Below are 6,587 nucleotides of genomic sequence, written 5' to 3'. Positions count from 1 at the left end.
CTTATCAAATAAAAATTTTCATTTTTATTTATTAACGGTATAAAATTATTGCCAATAGTACAGAAACATTATATTTTTTTATTTCTATAAATTTTTGCGTGAAAAAAAATTTTTAACGTCAATTCAAAAATTGCGTTCAAACGCAAGATTTTGAAAAAAAAATTAGTTTTTATTTTTTTCATAATGTTCCACCACTTCAAAAAAAATGAAAAAATTTCTGAGTGTAAAGGAGAATAGAAGACATTTTCAGACAAAGTTTAGCGGTGGACACTTTTAAATAACACAGTAAAAAAAATGATTATAGTTTTATTTTTGTTCTTAAAAATCGGCTTTCCACCTGAGATTCATAATGAAAGTGTTTTTTCATCCCTTTTACTCCTAAGAATTAGAAAAAAAATCACCATTTATTAATTTTGAATTTTACTTTGAAAAAAAAAATAAAAAAAGTGGTTTTTTTTTATCTCGAAAATCGTTTGAGATAAAGAGCTAAAAGTTTAGCTGAATTATTTTTATTTAATGTCAAATCGATCCCCCAAGTGCAAATCGAAAAAGCCGCGGGGGCAGATTTCCCATACAAACCCGGCTATACTCTTTGTTAAATTGCTTATTTTGTTTCTACGTCGGATACGAACATTGTATTACTATTATGTATGAAATTTTTGTAATTTAAAAATATAAATAGGAGGCTAAAGAATTTTGATAGTGGTTATATATTCTGCGCTACTGTTTAAACACACCATTATGACGTTGTTACGTCCGGCGGTTTAATAACACATAAATGCTACGGAATATATATATATATATATATATATATATATATGTACGAGAAAATAGAAACCAGAGCCTTATATCTTTCGTATGATTTGTATTGAGAGGCTTCGCAGTCAATTTTGCTGAATGAAAAGAATTTCTCGTACGATCACAAAAGTAATACAATTACGATTCTATGTCAATAAAATTGAGACGGCTATTACGTACGTGGCGGGACGCGATAGCGGTGATAAAGCGCTGCCCGGGCTGAGCGGAAGAACAGGCGGGCGCTTTTGCGACGGTATAATGGAGAGTGGCGCGAGGTCGCGACTTACGAAATTTCGTTACTCGAAGGTCTGATTGAATTAAGGTCGTCGTCGTTGTCGAATGGAACTGCTACCTTGTGAATAGTCCGTGGCACGCACCTTCAGGCTGGTTACCTGAGGATCTCGAGGGGCGCTTGCACTGATTCTATTCGACGGAGCCTTTACTGACTCTAATTTGAAATACACTTAAGATTGAGATAAAATAGCGTGAAGTTACTTAACTGTTGAAAAATTCGCGACACAAGAAGTGCCCGCGTCTCGAGGCAGGGCCTTATATTGCTGAGCGCGGTGCGGTACGGGGGTAGGAGGAGGGCCCACGGGCCGTGCGTATCAAGTGCAAGCGTCGCTCGGTACAGGAGTCTTTCTTTGCTTCTTATTGTTATTAACTACGGATAAATTTGAATAGGTAACTTAATTACTACGCAGGGTTGTTTCTACTTCGATCTAGTTTACGATCCTAGAATTCTAGACAGTCTCTAGCGCGGAAGAAGGCGAGCGGTTAGCGTCGGCGCTGTCGCTGTTGTTGCTGATGCACATCTGTTACCATTTCTGATAATAATTCGTGATTGATTCCAAAATTCTTTACTGTAACTCAAAAGGAGTTTGTAATTAATTATTTCTAACGGTTAGAAGCGAGGCGTATTCGCCGTGGGAAGGTGCTGCGATGACAGCATATCCGTATCGAGGTAACCGGCTCGGGTGAGCGTGAGAGCGTCTGGCTCTCCGCGCGCCTTCTCGAAACTGCTGACAGTATGCATTCCTTAATATTATTATTAATCTATTGCCAAGCCGTTACAAAAAATTATTAGCTATTGTCCCTTTAAGTTGTATCTACGCGGATCACGGGCTGCATCCAGCTTACATAACCGGTCAGTGTAATTGCCCGATAAAAACAGTACGTGGATCCACGTTATTGCTACGTGAATTCGACGTGGATTCGACAAAATTACGTGGATTCGACGTGGATGTGACGTGACTGTTTTTATCGGGTGTTTATTACAACTATCCCTGAGACGGTGTGATAATCGTGTGTGTGTTGTCGGGTGTGTGTGGAGTGGTCTATTATGCTGTCATACGTATAAGAGGCCATCGTTACCGTTACACCGGTTATAAATGAAAATAATGAGAAGTTAACGAAATTTATTCGAGGGGTACATGCGATGCGCGTGCCGAAACTTAAACTGCGATAGCGTCGTATACGTGTGGTAGCTTTCTTTACTTCATGGCTGTATTGTCGTGAGGCAGCTGGCTCAGAGTTACGCCCGTTAATCTACGCTAATAAGGATTAATCGATCTACAGCTACGTAGCGAAGGCAAAACATATAAAATAGCGAACTGCGAGAGTACGCGCGCGCGTGAGCAAGCGCGTGGTGCAATAATATAAGCAACAATACTAGGAAACGAACGCGCTCGGGCGGCTCGAATGGTTTCGTTACTCCTTGCAATCTGACTGGGTTAATTCGTTTTTGCGTTATGTACGACGGAAAATATAAGTAATGAAGATGTACTGTACGCGTTGAGAGGATGGTGCTGAATAGGCAAGATAAGAGGCGGTCCGATAACGCTCGCCGCGCGGTAGGGCCGGCGAACGCTACGGGAGTTATATCTGTTATTATTTCGTTCTAATGAATTAAAATATTGCCAACCGAAGTCACGAGGTATGTGAACCTGGAACCCCACTTTTAAAAAAATGATTTTTTAATACAGAAAATAATAGTATTTCGTTTGTAGTTAATTGTAGTGAATTTACTTTTGTTTGTAGTTGTACCGTTTGAGTAATAGTTGCGTGTGAACAGTTCGCTAACTGTTAACTTTGTTAATTATCAAGATTTCTTAATTTCGTTTTTTCTATATGATTCAGAATCATTTGTAGTTATTTGTAGTGATTTTACTTTCGTTTGTAGTTGTATCGTTTAAAAGTTACGCTTGTTTAAACAATTCGCCAAGAGTTCACTTTGTTAATTATCGAGATTTCCTAAATCTGTTTTTTTCTATGTGCTTCCCCGCGAAAAACGATTGTATTAAAACCGTATTAAAAGCTTATATGAATTTATTAAGAATCTTATTAGAATCGAATATGCAAATCAATTATAATTTAAATATGTCATATTTAAATCAAATTAAAGTACCCCATCTTATTTAATCTATATATGGATTAAACTGGACCTTGCTTTGTTAAAATATGCAAAATCAGCTTCACAGACCTAAGGAAATGCAGAGTTAATATGGTTTTAATTTGCCAAATGTGGATTAAATATGGTAATAAATTCAAAATTAATTTGTTAAATATAAATCAAATAAGTCAAATATAATCATATAAGTCAAATATAATCATATAAGTCAAATTTGTCATATATAAATGTTATTTGATCTTATTAGAATTTTATATAATTTTGTTTTAAATTTAAATTTATACCAATTTAAACAAGATTATATAAAATTTTATTTTTTAAGCGTGCTACTTTATTATAAGAGTGGACTTTACGATATAACTGATACAAAAATTGTGTCGGTCCGAGACAGTGTCGTGTCTTCTTGATACCGTTATCTTATAACACTCTTTGTCAAATTTTAATTACGAGAAACAGATCACATCGAATGCCATCTATCGGATACTTTGAGATGCAATATTCTAATCTGATCATATATAATCTTATATGACTATATTATTTTTTTTTTTTAATTTGAATCAAATATTTTACATGTTAAATTCGACAAATAAAGAAACAAATTTTACCGCAAATATTATTTAAACATTATTTAAACAAAAATACGTTTTAATAAGAATCAAATTAAAACCAAAGGGTTAAAGCCGCAATTGAATCGAGTAAAAGTCGCATACAGAACACATTAACTTTTTATTAAAGTCTTATATATAAATATTCTGCATCATGTATGGTTCTGGATCACATATAATCCACATAAGTTATCTTATTAAATACAAATTAAAACCATATTTGATTCAAAGTGTTATATGATCCACATAAGTGATCTAATTAAATTTTAATTAAAGCCCTATTTTATTGTGGATCATATTTAATCTACATAACTGATTTTAATAAGTGCAAATTAAAACTGTATTTAAACAAATATAATTTTAATATAAAATCTGGATTTAATTTGAATTTTACCCAAATTAAATATGATTTAATATGATTTTAGTTAGATTCATATTAGATCGTTTTTCGCGGGTCAGAATCGTTTGTAGTTGTTCGTAGTAATTTTACTTTTGTTTAGAATTGTACCGTTTGAGTAATAATTGTGTTTAAACAATTCGCTAAGAGTAAACTTTGTTAATTATCAATATTTCTTAATTTCGTTTTTTTCCATATGATTCAGAATCGTTTGTAGTTGTTTGTAGTGATTTTACTTTTGTTTAAAATTGTACCGTTTGAATAATAATTGTGTTTAAACAATTCACCTAGAGTAAACTTTGTTAATTATCAATATTTCCCAAATCTGTTTTTTTCTATGTGCTTCAGAATCGTTTGTAGTTGTTTGTAGTAATTTTACTTTTGTTTAAAATTGTACCGTTTGAGTAATAATTGTGTTTAAACAATTCGCCAAGAGTAAACTTTGTTATAATTATCAAAGAGGACTGATAAACAAGGTCAAATTTTGCATCGCAATGGAACCTAAATCTATAAAATCTATAAAATCTAATCTATAAAAATTCTTCTTTAAATCCTAAGAAATACGAACATATATTATCATTTATCCGAAATGGTGGAAAAGTTGCGAAAATGGTGCATTAAGATATTAGACTTTAATATTGGTTTACATAGAAACCAACTGTCCGCTTTAAAAGTATTTTTTATTTTTTTAATATTACAAAAAATATTTTTTCAGTTTATAATTTCTTTATTGATTTGAGATTTAATATTTATTTAATCCTTTTAAAACAATCAATAAATTAATAATAATAATAATAAAATTGATAACAGTTAATTATTAGAAGCAAGTAACCAGTGTTCACACATGTTACCATGGAAGTACTACGTCACATATCGTGAGTTTCTTTTATGCGTGGCTACACTAAGGGCCATTCCAGAATACGTTAGCTACTCATAAATGTCATAAATAAAACAGTATTGGTTCATATTCAACTTAAAAAAAATTGAATCTTTTATAATTCGTATAGAGCAGATTGTTGGTTTCTATGTACATATAAACCAATAATAAATTCTAATACTTTGAGATACGCTATTTTCACAACATTCCCACCATTTCTCGGATAAATGATTGTTATTTTCCTATTTCTTAGGATCTAAGAAAGGATTTTTAAAGATTAGTTTAGGTTCCATCAGGATGTGTGTGCAAAGTTTGGCCTTATTTATCGGTCCTTCTTTCTCAAATCTGGTTTTTTTTTTCGTGTGATTTACAATGATTTGTAGTTATTTGTAGTAATTTTTTTTTCGTTTATAATTGTATTATTTAAAAATTATGATTGTTTAAACAATTTATTAATAATAAACTTGGTTAATTATCAAGTTTTTTTTTCAAATCCACTTTTTCTATGTGACTTAAAATCGTTTGTAGTTGTTTGTAGTGATTTGGTTTTCGTTTGTAATTCTGCCGTTTGAGTAATAGTTGCGTTTGAACTATTCGCCGAGAGTGAACTTCGTTAATTATCGCAATATTTTTTAATTTTATTTTTTCCATATGATTCTGAATCGTTTGTAGTTATTTGTAGTGATTTTACTTTCGTTTGTAGTTGTATCGTTTAAAAGTTACGATTGTTTAAACGATTCGCCAAGAGTTCACTTTCTTTTAATTATCAAGATTTCCCAAATCTGTTTTTTTCTATGTGCTTCAGAATCGTTTGTAGTTGTTTGTAGTGCTTTTCGTTTCGTTTGTAGTTGAACCGTTTAAAAGTTACAACAATTTAAAAAAATAAATAAAACCTAACTTTGTCATTTGTCGAGCTATTTCAAATCGCGTAAAACAAATGATACACGCGGGGGTGGTCTTGCACGGCGCATATATTCCGCGCGAAACACGTGTCTTGATAAGTCTATATTACATCGCTTTCTATAAATTCTGTATACCTACTCGTGAAGAATAGCTTCCATTGTGTGTATTTTATCGCCCCGGTAAAGAGCTGTTTGTCGAAGTCTGTCAAGGTTTTAGAACCGAAATTTTTGTGTGTCCCTTCCCCCGTAAAAAATGTTCGTAAATATTATTGTTATTAGCAGAGAACATTTTAAATTTAATGCTCAAAAAATTTAAGTGATAAAATTAATTGTTGCTGCCGGCAATTTACAGTACATTCCATAGATACTGAGATTTTCGGCGACGTCTGGTACGGTGTTAGACCCGAGATTTTTGTCTGTCATTTCATATATAGATTATTAAACACGTATACAATAAGCAAAAAAATTTTTAGCCGTACACATATGACGTTTTTCATCCTCGATACTTTACAGCTAAGGGCGTACCCCGCTAAACGCACCACCGGCCAGCAGCCAGACTTGCGCTTTCTTAATTTGCAACATTGCCACAATCGTTTGA

This window comes from Temnothorax longispinosus, chromosome 2, assembly GCF_030848805.1.
Source record: "Temnothorax longispinosus isolate EJ_2023e chromosome 2, Tlon_JGU_v1, whole genome shotgun sequence".
NCBI lineage: Eukaryota > Metazoa > Arthropoda > Insecta > Hymenoptera > Formicidae > Temnothorax > Temnothorax longispinosus.
The sequence above is the reverse complement of the archived record's forward strand: the minus strand, read 5'-3'. Positions refer to the sequence as shown.